This window comes from Parasteatoda tepidariorum, chromosome 9, assembly GCF_043381705.1.
Source record: "Parasteatoda tepidariorum isolate YZ-2023 chromosome 9, CAS_Ptep_4.0, whole genome shotgun sequence".
NCBI lineage: Eukaryota > Metazoa > Arthropoda > Arachnida > Araneae > Theridiidae > Parasteatoda > Parasteatoda tepidariorum.
In genome coordinates this window covers 4,258,208-4,274,560 of record NC_092212.1, presented here as the reverse complement: position 1 = coordinate 4,274,560, position 16,353 = coordinate 4,258,208, and positions in this window count along the sequence as shown.

Genomic DNA, 16,353 nt, shown 5'->3' with positions numbered 1-16,353 from the left:
CTAGAAATTCTCTTTGACCCAGGATTGACTTGGATAGCTCACTTGAATCACGTTAAGGAAAGAGTTGGTAAATTTAATAATTTGAGTTAGAGGTGGCCAGGGCAACTTGGGGTCTGAAACCAAAAATTTTAAAGATTATCTACCGGAGGGCAACGAAGGGAATCATACTTTATGCCGTCAATGTCTGGTATCGTAACACTACTAGAATTAACGATATAATTAATGCCATTCAAAGAACATCCTTAATAGTGATTACAAGGGCCTATTCAGCAACTAGCACTGAGGCCCTCCAGATACTGGCGGGGGTGAAACCCATTCATTTAAGAATTATTGAGGATACTTGTATGAAGAAGTTAAGATGGAATTACAGAATTGAGGAATACGACCGTAATATTCAAGACGCAATGTTTCTTTAACACGTTCACGCCGAGAAAAGTGAAAATACTGGTACGGGAAAAGAGAAAATACCGGTAGAAGAACTATTTCAATATTAGATAACATTCGAGAGGAGTTAATCTATTCTCAACAATAACAATTCACTGTAAGGAAATTTATCACGGTGAAGAAGCAATTCAATATAAAAATTGCATCCGTTAAAAACAATTGGTAGTTATGGATTTTTATTATTCCGGAAAAAAACTAAAAATGAAATTTATTTGTTACCAGTTTTTACTCCGGTGCGCCGCCAAGATGAGAAAATCCAGCGGGACCCACCGGTGGGTCACCCCGGCGTTAACGTGTTAAGTTATACAATGCAGTGCTTTGAAAGGTAACGTATTTGAAAGATTCCCTCTTTTCTTAAGAAGTTCTTTACTAAATAATTATTTTGGAGATTTGGTTTAAACTTATTTTGCTGTAATTCCCGGCAAATAGATCACAAAATTTCCAAGAACGTAGCAGCTTTCGTTAGCTCTTCCATTTGGAAAATTTTTAGCAGTGGTAGCAGCTAAAATTTTGTAAAGTGGAATATTTTATGTTTACATAGTATTTATATAGTAACAGTGGTACACATAAGAAGCCAGGCCTTGTAAAATGTTTGTTTTAAAAGCAACACTCCACTTGTATATATCAAAGATTACTTTTATGGTAGAAATTCTTTATGTGGAAATAAATATTTCAATTTTTTGGAAACGTATTTTGTATTCTTTTGAATCGTATACTGGCTAAAAGATCATAAATTAGTGTCGAGGACAGAGCTGCTAACAACAACACTTTCATTTGGAGATTTTTTAAGTGGTAGCGAAACAGCCAATTTGAAAGTTTCAGACTATTGTAATATTTGAAGTGACAGTATTATAAGATTAAGAAGTAGTCAGAAACATAAAAAAATTTACCTTAAGTGTGCTAAACATTTTGCATTAAAAAATACTGCAAAGGTACTTTTCGAAATTACCTTTATTCTAGAAATTTCTTATGCATGATGTGCAACATATGTAACTGATATTCTACACCTTGTAAAGATATAAGGCATTCTAACTAGCGTTAGTCCATGATATTCTTCACTCAAAAATCAAAGTAATGCTTTATTTGTATTGAATACGCGTTCTCACAAAAAGTGTTAAACTAACAATTTTTAAGAAACCTCGGGAAGCATTTGCATTATACGCCGACGAGTCAGGTTCTAAGCGTTGGCTGACTAAGAATAAATTCTTATTATAAACTCATTACATCTACCAGAATAAGTTTTCACTGGCGAACGCATTGATTAAATTAAATTAGTGTGTTATTATTATCATTAATTTACATTTAATTAAAATGTAAATTGAATGTAATTAATAATTTAATGTGGTAGATAAAGAAATTTCGTTTCCCTTTTCTAATGCGTTAATGTAAGCATATTGCGGCAGTAGCCTATTCATCTGAGACAGGCGTGAAAGCGAGACGGAAAAAAGGAAAGGCTGGTAGTAAAACCATTTCAGTTATAGCTAGTTTTGGGGAGGAGTTTACTTACTCTGTTTTTAAATTTTTCAACAATATCTACATTATCTTGGAAAAGAAGAAGTTTTATATACATGCCAGAATTATAAAAGAAATCTTGATAGTTACAGATATTTCATTTTTTTCGAAAAAAATGCTGGAATGAAATGTTTTACGTACCAGGTTTTTCTATTTTCCGTCTTGCTATATAAGGGCTTTCACCCATGATCTGAGATTAAATTGCCAACTTCAACGGGCGAATGCGGTCGAATGACTAATATACAGAACAGTAAAAAGTGTAATATATACAAAAAAAAAAGAAGAAGATTTGAATGATAATTGATCAGATACAAGTGCGATTACAAGAAGTCTGAATAACAGATAAAATAAAGCTATTTGGATAGTCGAAGAAATAAATATATACAAATTTACAACGGAGGGAGTAAAAACAAAATCGAAAAACTAGTATATACATATTTACAGCGGAGTGAAAAATAGATGATGTAGATCTTAACCGGAGGAGAGAGTAATAGTTGGGATAGATTACATTACCTCGCTGCCTCTCCCCCCCCCCATACTGGTCTTTGCAGGTGCACAGAGGAGTAATTTCATCTAGAAGAGTAAAAAAATTATATATATACGTTCTTTTCTGTAATCTAAAGTAAATTTCAACAAAAAGCATACAAATAAAAGAATGATAACCATTTCGTTATCAATATATTTGTAAGTATATATCATTTAACCATTATCAATTTATTTGTGAGAGAATAATAATATTAGAGAAATAAGTAATTCCGGAGCATGCTGAGCACTTATAGGCAAAAAAGTACAATTGTATGTGCTTTGCAATTTTTTTACAGTGATAATTCAGATACAGCGTAAAAGCATCAAAAAATGAGCATTATCGTTAATATTATAATTAATTATTGAAAACTCATTAGCATAATTTTCTATCTTATGTAAATGTTTATCTATAATTTCTGCATTGCAAGCCACGGTGGATCAGGAGATAGAGCGCTAACCTTTCAATGAAGTATCCCAGTAATGGCTAGTAGATACGAATATCGTACCCGGCTCGCAACGACCACAGTGCTAACGCAAAATATCCTCAGTGGTAGACGGATCATGGCTTAGAGTCCCATTACAGAAAGTTTGATAAAAAAGGCTCCACAAAGGCAAATTTCTCTCAATACTGGATCCAGGAGTTCCCTACTACAAGACTACAGAGTTGTACATTGACAATCACGAACTCAATAATTGTGTCTGATGTTCAACAACGCTTATAGAATGTAATAAAATTTCTTTTTTGCATACAAAATCTGAAATTTTTTTGCAAAGTAGTAAATATGGCAACCTAGGCATTGTTTATAATTACAAATGCACTGCAGAAAAAACTAGAGTGATTGCTTGATTTTAGCAGATGTAAATAATGAGAAAGGAACAGTGTCTAATTTTTCCATTGCTTTTTCGCTCAGAAAAAGTAATATGTTAGCAATATTTTTAAAATCAATATATCACTCATGTATGCCAGCACACAAATACACTTCTGAATAATATTTATTGCAGTTGGGAAATAACTATTAAAATAACATAACTACAGGTATCGGGGAACAGGACGACTCCATAACGAAGGAGGTATTACCTATGAATTTTTCGTATTATATAGGGTAAACCAACCAGTGAAGGAACACTACCCAATGAAGGAATATTTCATATATATTGATTAAAAATAAGAATTTGAAAGTTTTTCTTTAGATTGATTGGTAACAATAGCTTACTGCCAAACAATAGGAAGTCATCTAGCAATGTTTTGGATTACCTGGTCAAATAGACTTCCCTGGAAAAAAATTTTGAATTTGTTATTATCTCTGCAACACCTTGTTTCTTTGAAAAAATTATAAGGCGAGTGTTTGTATTTATGTGTTTGAAGTGGAATTAATTGCATGTAATAGTTTTATTTTTCTCGCTGTGAAAAAGAGAATTCAAATATAGTTATTGAAATTATGTTTCATTTTTTAAGCATAATAGCATAATAAAGTACTGAGATAAGGGGTGTTTATTCACTGGATCACCAAACGATGAAAAACCAGTGAAGGAACAAGTGTTTGTTTACTGGCTTTTTTTCTAAGTTCATGAAAATAAAAGATAAATTTTAATTTTCTTCTACCTTTAGTGATGTTCCGCATCAAAAGTATCATGGGTGAAAGCCCTTATATAGCAAGACGGAAAAGAGAAGAGCCTGGTACGTAAACATTTCATTCCAGCATTTTTTTCGAAAAAAATGAAATATCTGTAACTATCAAGATTTCTTTTATAATTCTGGCATATATATAAAACTGCTTCTTATCCAAGATAAAGTAGATTTTGTTGAAAAATTTCAAAAAAGAATAAGTAAACTCCTCCCCAAAACTAGCTATAACTGAAATGGTTTTACTACCAGCCTTTCCTCTTTTCCGTCTCGCTTTCACCCCTGAAAAGTATGTTAAAAATACGAAAAACAACTTCTAACCAGTGAGGGAACATTCATTATTCCTTTACTGGGCATAGATTTCCCAGTGAATGAACAGTATGTGCTAATATGTTGACACTTTAATTTTCAATCCATGATTGCAAAAAAAGTTAACATTTTCCAAGTATTTATATGTTATAATTTCAAGAATAGACTTGTTTTTAAATATTTGTATGGCTTATAAATTCATAAAGAGCATTAAAAAATTACCAAAATTAAGCGTTCCTTTACTGGGTGTTCATTCACTGGTAAGAGCCGTTCCTTCACTTGGTCTTCGTACTACTTGTTATTTGAACCTCCAAAACTTTAAAACAATATTATGTAAGTTCTCTACAATTTTTTTACATAATTTGCAATTAGTAACAAATATGTTGACACTGTCATTTAACTAAAATTACGAATTTTGAAATTAATATGATTTTTTAAAAGGCAAGCGAAACTTAAGTGTTCCTTCACTGGTTAGTTTACCCAAATTTTTAGATTTAAATTGGCAATGAATCGCATGAATATTTCTTTTTTGTTAATGAATTTATAAATTTAATTTATTATGATTTAAACTATTAATAGATGCAACTAAATCAATATTATACATCAATAAACTGAGGGTAAGCCATAACAATTTCAGAGATGCATACTTGGCCCCGCTCTGTAAAATATGAAATTCTAGTTGTAGTGAAATTTTAGTTAATCAGTTTGATATTTTTCATTTTAAGTAATTTTTCACTACTGCTCGTTTAAAATTCAAAGTATAATAAATGCAAATTTATTGTTGTCATCCCAGAACTCTCAACAGTTAAACAGCTTATTAGACTTTCTGAATTTGATTCATATGACTTTTACTTATAACAGACCTCAACTGTATTACTACTATTACCGGTCCGTGGGTCAAATGGTACCAGGCCGCTCATTTCATTGAAACTGAATTTAAATTCCAAGGTTAATACCCCAAATTAAAAATATCTGTGTTCCATTAAAATTTTATTGATTTTAATAAAAGGGGCCCCCGAAGATAGTGGCATAAATTTTTTAATGTTTGTAATGTATCATTGTCTCCGATTACCCCCAGATGGAACCGCCTCATTGCAAAGAAACAAGCTCTAGGTTCTCATTGATTTAACGTTCTAGTAAGTTAAAATGTTAAATCCCTTTATATTTATTTTTTGGTGTAACTGTATTTTAATTTGAAGGCATGTTTAAATACAATTAAATTAAAATTAACAAATCAAAATAATCTAAAATATAAGCAATCAATGCCCGCCCCCATCGGGCCGTGATAAAATTATCAAACGTTGACAGGTCTGCGGTGATAAAAAGGTTGAGGGACACTGCTTTAGAATAACAATTGCTTTTCCATTTTCAAATTTTCCTCCCATCCGCAGCCCAATCATAGAAAGCTGAGTGTCGTGACGTCAAATCTGATTTTATTCTTTCTTTTAGAAATAGATTTAACGACCGTCGTTGTTACTCGGAAGAGAGAAAAAGATGAATTTTACACCGTTTGACGTCATAGACCCTGGGCCAAGAGCGTTCATCATTCAAGTTCGTTCCGATGAAAAAGGGGCAACTTTAATTTTCATTTAAATAAAAATATATGTTTCGTAGTATTTTATTGCGCAAAATTTAAAGTTCAATAATTGCACATTATTTTATATGTTCTTAAAAAAGTACGAGCTATTTTTTATCAGCCTTATTTCCTCTCGCCAGCTATGAACCTATAAAAAAGCAGGTTTCAAAACATGCCTCCGACAGCAAACGAATCAAATCAACTCTTCGTTTTTGTGTTTGTAAACAAACTGTTAAATGCTTCTATCAAATGTTTTTGCTCTCGTATATTTGTCATATATGTTCTTAAGTAAAACTTAAATTCTTGATAAAACGTTCTTTAATTTTTAATAAATAGTTCTTTAATTCTTAATAGATCGTTCTTTAATTCCTAATAAATCGTATTTAAATAAAGCGTTCCAATAATTTTTATCACTGCTATGCTCAATTTCTAGTTTATTTTAGAATAAAAGCAATATCTCGAAATTATAATTTTTGAAAGTGGATCAAAGTCCCCTTTTTTTAATAGTAGGCTAATAAATTTTTTTAAGGGAAGAAAAAAAAATTCCAATTTTATTTTTACTTCTATAATTGGAAAGACTTATTGTGTTACTTCTAAAGGCTTCTTTTTAAAGCTTACAAAACAACGAAATTAAATTTACATCTTGTTTATCATAATTTCATACTGTAATTTTTTTATTATCAAAATATTAAATTTAAACGTTTCATAATAAAATATTCTTTATTCCTCCCCTCTTTTTTAAAAAAAAATTAAACAAGACATGAATAAAAAAAATATTGATATTTTGTTATTGGAGTTTTTCCAGTGAAAAGATACAGATTATTTAAACTAATTCTTATAATAAAAGTAATAAGCTTGTCGTGTTAAAATAATATTCATATGCATTTATTCATTTAATTTACTTTTCCCTGAAGGATTTCTATTTTTAACGCGTCTTTACACTGATTTTGAATATGACCTTTTTCTTTCAGTTTAATTAACCATTAACGATCATTTCTCACCGGTCAAATTATAAGCTTTGACTAATAGTTTTATTTGAAATTTAAAATTAATTGCCAATTCGAAGTGAGGACAAAAAATACAGCTCCTGACCATTGTGATTCATTCTTCACATATCTTAAAAATAACATCAGTGATTATTTCTAACTTATAGCTCTATTTGAGTAAAAAGAAACTAGTTTATAGCACCCATTTAAATATTTAATTAGTTTATATTGAAATAATAATTTTGGCCACGAAACCTTGGATACTGGCCCACTGTGTGTTTGTAAGGTGTCACTGGAGGAATTCTCAGAAAAGGACATAAAAGCAGCGGAATTTTCTTTTAGATTTTCTTTTCGAATAATTAATTAGTCAAAACAGCTCTTCTTAAATTAAAGAAAATGAAAAAGATCGTGCACATCAAAATTCAATTTATTGGGGAAAAAGTTTAAGAAAATATGTGTTTTGACCTTAGGTTTTGAAATCCGCAGTTTTGAGAAGAAGAAAAAAAAAAGCCAGCAAAAAGAACAGGTAGCAACGTTAGGAGTTTTTTTTTTTTACAAAAACAAATAGTATTACAGTAATTAGAATAAAAACTAAAAATTTTTTTGAATCTTTATTGAGAAGTAAAAATTTAAATGGAACCGTCTCATTGCAAAGAAACAAGCTCAGGGTTCTCATTGATTTAACGTTCTAGTAAGTTAAAATGTTAAATCCTTTCATATTTATTTTTTGGTGTAACTGCATTTTAATTTGAAGGCATGTTTAAATACAATTAAATTAAAATTAACAAATCAAAATTATCTAAAATATAAGCAATCAACGCCCCCCCCCCAAGCTGGCCGCTATAAAATTATCAAACGTTGACAGATCTGCGGTGATAAAAAGGATGGGGAACACTGTGTTAGAGCATTCAAAAAGTCTTTGATAGTTCAAAAAGTATTTGCTCCTTATAATTCTAGATCTAATCAGAAATAACTAAATCATCATGGTATCTGAGAATCTTTTAATTCACCCACATAAAGAAAAATACTGAAAAAAGTTTCCCATCACAATGAATGTCTTTGTAAAAAGGAATTGTCCTAAATACAATATGACGCTGGGCGTTAACCGGTTAAAAAGACATTGACATTTTTAACATTCACACCGCCATAGGTAGTTACGCCCTTTTCTTAATTCCAGTCAAATTTCAATATTGTCCGCTAATCGTAATCCGAAAATTGTAAGAAAATTAATTCAACTATTATTTTTTTTAACAAGAATGATTCTACAAAAAAAAAAAAAAAAAAATTTTCCTAAAAAATCGGTTACTTGATCTCGAAGAGTTTTTATTAACAAGGAAATGTAACTCTTACTTTCTCAGAGTGATAAATAATCATACTATGAAGCGTAACGCCTACTAATCTCTACTAAATTGCAAGGAGCATCAGTAAATAATTACCGGTGGAACAATTTTTTAATTCAATTATACATCTGTATCTTACGTTTGCATTTTCGCTTACAACGTCGAATGCCTCTCTTCCCTCATGCCTCATAGTAAGCTTTTTATTTTTTAACAGGAAAACAGCTTTTGTGAATTAATATAATGATCAAGTAAGATGAGATAAGTGAGCGGATGCTTAATTTATGATCCGAGCTAGCTACTAAAAAATTTTTGTCGAGAGATAATATTGTTGCGCTNCTAGCCATAGGGCTGAAAGCTTATAAATATCAAGAGGGAAAACTGGTACGAAAGGCATTCTTTTTTACAAGACATTAAAACTCCGCAGCTAAATTATAGCGTATAACTGCTTCTTTTCTTTCTTGAGAAAAAATAGATATTGCGGAATAGTTTATACTGAAATGAGTTGATCCTCTCCTCCCGCTAATAAGATAAAACAGAAAAGGTCTTACTATCACTATCACAATTTATTCTACCATCCGCACATAAAAAGCTGCGCAGACAGTATTCGTTGATAATATTGTCGCACTTATCTGAATATTTTCGTAACTATCAAATTTTTATATATTGATCAAACTTAATAATTTGAAATACTGGTAGATATGTTAGCAGTGTAATAATATAATAGCGTTTTGATACATTTGTGAAAATTGATTACGATCCAATTTTTAAGAGACTATTATCCATTAGCTTTCATCGATGAAAATGCGAGGACAACACACGGACATGTAGTGACGATATAGAACTCCCAGTGATAGAAAGATACAGTTACGATATTTCATATTATCCGTTTTGTTGTTAACACGTAAAAAAGAGTGAATTCTCAAAATGTTCTGGAGTTTCAAAAATATTTTACAGTTTTAATCTTGCGAACTACATTACATTTTAGAAATTAAAAGTTAATTCACATTGCTCGCTATTTTGTTGTGATCATCATTACTATATGCGTGTTGTTCGTACTGCGGAGGAAGTAGGCGTTACTGTTTCATGCATGTGAACCATTTTTGGATGATTGACTGTCAAGGAAATGACGTTGTATGTTTATTGCTCTTTGGATGATTCACTGTGTATAAATTTTGACCCTGATTGGTTTAAATCCTTTCTCTAATCAAATCAACTTCCCTCTCTTTAAGATGTGAAACTTTCCTTCTTGTTTCAGACACCACTTCTGATTACACTCTCGCTGTAGATTGAATTTTCTGTGACTCTTTCTTTTTGAAGGCGATGGCGTCTTCTTTTGAGGAAGTACTATTTCAGAATTTCTTTTTTTCTTATGATTTTAATTAAATATTGATTGTGAATTAAATAAATCAAACAATTATAACTCCGCCCACAAATAAACTGCTAAAGAATTACTTTGATTACCAGTTTTATCTTTTTACCCTGGTTGATACGGTTTAATGCTGGCACGTATTTCTGACAGTCGGCGCGAAAGGGTTAAGCCAGTAATTATAAGTTAGTAATAAAAAGGATTATAAAATTACTCTGCATTATTATTATGTAAATACATTAATATTGCCTGCCATTAAAAATAAAAGGGAAAACAGCTGCAATTGCCATAGCAACGCATGCACACTGTTCATATTACTCTTGAACACAATTGAAAAGTGTGATGACGTCCAAATAAGTTGCGCACGCCTTCAAACTCAAAACTACACATATTTTGCCAATATGTAAAATTAGAAACTATTGGATTCCACTATATAGATTAATACTAAACCGATTTAAAATTATGTTTTCAATGCTCCTAGCCCGCAGGGCTATCTACTTTTTCATCGAATAAAGAAAAAATCAATAAGGGAGGAAGGGGGTCAGGGGGCGTACTGCATATATATTTGAGATAAACAATTTAAAAATAAGTGGCGCTGAAAAACGCTGTCTGGGTTATTTTAATACTAAATATTGTAATTTTATTATACTTTAGTTTTAGTGTATAATTATACTGGTGTCACAGTTAAGATTTACACTGAAAGACAATTTCTTTGTTGCTCTTCAGCGAATAAAGACTTTTTTTTTCGGATGGAATTTAGAAAATTACGTATTGCTGATTTAAATCTGTTTCTCTCTCTTAGCTTAATTTTTTAAGCAATTCAATTTTAATCCTAAGCAGCTATTTTTTAAAATTTCACTTGAGGGAAAACCCATCGAAAAAGTGTAAATATATGCATTATAAACCAACGCGTTCTTCAATACATTTTTATATCCAGACATGAAATAAACTGAATAAAAATTTTATTTTGAAAGCATTCGGCTTATAGCTTTCGGAACAGGACTGATTTGCGATTTCAAATCCACGCCCTCCGAACAAAGAAAGATTCTTGTAAATATGCACCGAAAAATTTGTTCTTCAGTGTTATAAAAATTGAATCAATTCAATATGCGTCACTGCGAAGGATAAGAGAGCAAGACAATTACGTTTCACACTTAACTTTTTCAAATGTATTTGTATTATCTTTCTATATCAGTGCGAGTGATGTCAGCTATTAAGGTGGCACTAAGTGAGATAGGCGTTACTTCTCCTTGTCTTATTGAGAAAAGAAAATGCAAGTGTGACTTCACTTTAGCTACATGTGGCAATGAACAAGCAGAAAGCAGAACCTAATTTTATTTTCCTCTTGCCGGAACCACAATTGAAATAATCAAGTGGTTGGCATTAATCTAAATTTTAAGATTGTTTAAAGTACAACTGAGAAACGTTGAGGAAACATAGATAAACATTTGTTTTTAAAAATTACTGGTAGATGTGAAAAATTCTTTTATTTATTAGTTTGGATTTGCTTAAATTTCGCAAGACCCGAATTAAAGCATAGCCACCGAGAAATAAGACCGCTGAGATAGCCAAGGTAGTTTAGTGAGATTACGAATAGTCATTCATAGCTGATAAGTGATAAACCACCAATTTTAAATATATGTCATTCATTGAATAATAGTCCCATTTGTCTGTTCATTACGTGGTTCGTTATAAACCATTATTATAACCATCCATATGCAAGTGCATATGTAGTCCCAAAATGTGATGGGCCTAAAGTCTAAGTCCCAAAAGTGAAGAAATGAATCGAAAATGGATTAATTCCATTAAACAAGACAGTTATCGAATAACTGTTAATAGTCGAGTGTTATTTATTTTTAACATTTTAACTAGGGGCTAAGCCCCCTGTTCGCTATCGCTCACCCACCCCGATTATTGCTTCGCAATAATTGTTTTTTCTTGGCAGAAAACAGTTTTTCTACTAAAGTTAAAATTATTCACCTAACATATATGAACTAAAAGGAATTCTGTTTACTTACGCGCTTGTGCCTCTACTTCCCACGTCCAAATATTATTATCTATTAGTATTATGAACATTTAGATCTCTTGGTTAACAGAAGTGATTTTTCTAATTATCGTATTTTAAAATAACATTTATATTGTTATAACATTATATTGTTCAAACAAATTTGATGAGTTCACAACCATAATTTAATATTTTCGATAATAATAGCAGTACTGGAAAATAACTTTAAATTGGGGACACAAAAATATTTAAAGGAAAACAATAACTTTACGACTTTTGTTAATTTTATGCTGACTAAACAATATGGAAATGAATGGGGGGAAACTGGATCCTACCACGTGATTTTCCAGTCAATGAAAATGCGCCGACAACAATGGAAAACGGTGTCAGACCATTATGATTTTATGTTATATAGAGATATTCATTTTTGTAGACTCCTATTATTTATACAGGCTAGACGATGAAAGCCGGAAATTATGACAGTTCTCGTAAAACTCCGTAAATATTGATTCAATCATTTTAAAACGCAAAATTTTTAGAAAAATAATTTTGTCTCCAAAATGGTCACCTAAAGTCACTGTCTTTTCGCTAAACCGAGTCTTTTATCAGAAATTTATTAGACGTTATTTTCTCTCTAAATTACATTAAAAATAAGCGACTTTCTTACAAATTTTCAAAATTAAATGTTTATTTTTGTACATTTAGCTTCATAACAAAAGAATATTCAAGAAATTGTACACATATTTACAAAATTGTAACAGTAGTCATTCTTCACTGTCTAAATATAAGTTATTGAAGGTCATTGCTTTTTTTCAAGCATCTGTATTTAATTTGTCTTTTTTTTTATGACTTAAAATCATGAATAATAATTAATAACAGTCTACCTTTGACTCTATGCCCGAAAAATAAGAAATTCGTAAATTTTACACTCGTTCAACGCAAGTTTTACTAGTTCTTCTTTGTCTTTTTTTCTTACAGATTTGTAATTTTAAAATGTTATTTAATTTCAAAAAAAAAAAACTTATGTTCCCTGAAAATTGATTTTTTAATTCATTCTGAATTTCAATTAATTGAAATATTTAATCACAATAAAAAAAATATTTTTAATATTTGAATATTTAAAAATATATAACATAAAAATAAAATATATGCTTAAATTTCAATAAAAACATAGGCTTTAATCTGGTAATTATATTACAAAAAGCATATATTCTTTCGTTGGTTGTAGGTATACTAAGTTTTAAGAACCAAACCTTTAAAAAATAAAAAAAAATAAAAAAAAATAAACGGATTTTAAGTATACATTGAGTGCAAACTGTATAATCTCTGGATTTATGATCTTCAATAAACAGGTAATATTTTGCAAACAATTAACTCCATAACATACTGATTTTCGGAAATGAAATTTCAGAATTCAAATTAATCTTCAATTTAATGATGAACTCTTAAAACAAGTAATGGTTACTTACGATGTCAGAAAACAATGCCTCTAAAGATGTCACTTTTTGTGTGTAAAACTGGTTTGTGGTTGTCATGTTTGCTTTTCAGAATGTTCCCGAGGAAAGACAAATTCCCACAATACACTTCAGCTGGGCGCATAAAGTGGGCGTTACTTTCCACAACTTATAGAAATAAATTACAGTCCTCTTCAGCAAACAAATATAATTGCGTATTCTTAAAATATCAAGTTCCGCCCACTCTAAATCTGCCCACTGTCTTCGTGGAGAACTTGTTGTTGTAACTAACCCGCATTTGAGTTACACGCAGTAAAAAACCACGATGACCTTCCATGGTTAGCCTGATAGCAAGGGGACTCAAACCCACGATCCGTCTACCCTACCACTGAGGATATTTTACTTCAGCACAGTGGTCAGCGCAAGCCGGATGCGGAATTTGTATCGACCAGCCATTGCTCTGATTCGAACCCGGTTCATCTCATTGGAAGGCGAACGCTCTATACCAGGGGTTTCCAACTGGCTGCCCGAGAGTCGCATCCGGACAGCGAAGCCTTTTTTTTTGTGGCCCGCGAACTAAAATATATTAGTTGTCATTTTTTTGCGGACAATTTTCGTAAAAAGTCTATATAGGTTTAAAATACTTTTCTCGTATTTAAAAACCTAATTTCTTCGTTTCTGTGAAAATTAACATACCAAAGGGGCAAAGAAATTTATTTCTCAGGTTTTGCATCCAAGAAAATATTTACTCAAATACAAAAATAATCATGTATGTTGCTCTTTTTCATTTCAGTTTTTTGTATTTTGTGAATATAATTTAGCATGTGCTTATCAGAATTTTTCTCGAAGAAATTCTCCGATTTAACTTTTTGAAACCACTCATTTTGGACGAAAATATTTACACACACATTTGTAAATTTTACGCTTGAAATGTAAATATCTATTCTCTGGTGGTTGCAGCAGACAAACCTCAATTTTCTCATTTAATATTTTGAGTACTACTATGTAAGTTTTAATACCAAACTTTTTAAAATTTTATATCTTAATAATTAGATATCTTATTACATTAATTGCTTAATACATAGGTGCACATTAAAGTTATTGTAGCCCGAATTTTTATTATTTATTTAATATTTTTTAAAATATTATTAATAACAATTAAATATTTTTAAAAATCTACATCTTATTTTGATTTGTATAACTTTTTGTTTTGTAAAAATCTGACAGTAATATTTAATGTCCCTTCAATCATTAAAAAGGCCTACAAAAAATTTCGATAAAGTTGCGGCCCGCCATTTGATTTCGTGTTTTTAATTCTGGTTCCCGGCCTCATGTAAGTTGGAAACCCCTGCTCTATACCCTGAGCCACCACGACTTTTTAACCAAATGACTGATCTAAACGTATAATAATGCATCTGCCCATATTTGAGAAGTAGTCCTCTTTACTTAAAACAAAACTCTCTGTCTTGCTATGGTAGTAAAATTAGAATTTTCGCGAATTATATTCCGAATTGAATGATTTTGGTTCTAATTTTTTTTAAGGTGCCAATATTATAAATATTTAGCTAAATATATAGTCATCAGCTTTAATAAAAATCTAGCCAGAACACCTTATCAATGCCATCTAAAACGCATACACTGCTTATTTCGCTCTTAATCATCTGATTAACCACTATTCATATTCATCGCTCTCGAAAGAAAGACTCACTTATCTAGTGTGTATTCAACCCATACTACTAGCATATGGATTCGTTGCTTGCGACACAGCGCAGCACCCTAGCTCATAAGAAATGACAATTTGCAAAAAAACACCTTAAAATAATGCCCATTATCTTGAAGAAAGAAAAGCAAGATTTTACAGCATAGCACTGCAATGCCGACACAGCTAGCTTCATTGATATTTTTAAATTCGAACTAATGATAGATAGCATCGCAAAGAGCCCTTCGACTAACATTCTCCTTTCCGATGGCATTCTATCAAAATTTTTACTGTAAATAATGTATATATTGCACGCTTAGTTCTTTTTCGCCTGTATTATGATTAATTTTTATTCTATTTTTATATGATTGGACGAGTTATCCCTCTTAGCTCCTGCGAAGTGAGGCAGGGGGATGCCGATTTTAATTTTGATTGCACTTTATGTATAGATTATTTTTTCTGCAGACACCTCTTGCGATACTCTCACATAAAAGCATTAAACATTAAAATTTGGGCTGACAAATAGACAATTATTCATATACTAGGGGGCCCTAGTATATGAATTCCCTACTTTTCACCAACCCCGATGATTGCTTCACAATAATTGTTTTTTCTTGGCAGAAAACAGTTTTTCTACTAAAGTTAAAATTATTCACTTAACATATTTAATCACTTAACACATAACACTTAAATTAATTCTGTTTGCTTACTCTTGTGCCTCTACTTCCCACCTCCAAATATTACTATTTATTAGTATTATAAACATTTAGATCTCTTGGTGAACAGAAGAGATTTTTTGAAGTAATCATTTTTAAAATAACATTTATACTCTTATAACATTATATTGTTCAAACAAATTTGATGAATTCGCAACCATAATTTAATATTTTCGCTAATAATAGCAGCACTGGAAACTAAGTTTAAATTGATGATACGAAAATATTTAAAGGAAAACAATACCTTGACAACTATTGTTAATTTTATGCTGATGACAACCAAACCAATATGAAAATTAATGTGGGAAAACTAGATCTTACCACGTGATTTTTCGGCCAATAAAAATGGTCCGACAACAATGGAAAGACCATTATGATTTTATATCATATAGAGATATGAAATAGAACCATCATAACCTCTAAACGGTTTGTGTGATGATGAAGTTTAGACTTCGTGGTTGATTGCAGAGCATGATGGGAATAAGTATGCACAAGTGTACGCAACTAGTTGTTGTCGACCATAACAGCCCGATTGTGGCTCAAAAGATGTTAATCATCCAGTTCAAACTGAAGGCAACCGGTCCAAATGTGCTAACAATCAAGAGTTTCATTCAAAATTTTTCAAGAACTGGTAGTGGTTGTGATGACAGTATGTCGGTCAACTAACTCTATGATATAATATAATCTATTATATATAATTCTCTTACGTGGCTCCCAAATTTTGGCTGTATTTCTTTTCCGCCGGTGGCAACGTTTGTTTTGTTTTGAAAACACCAAAGCATTCTGCCTTTTAATGA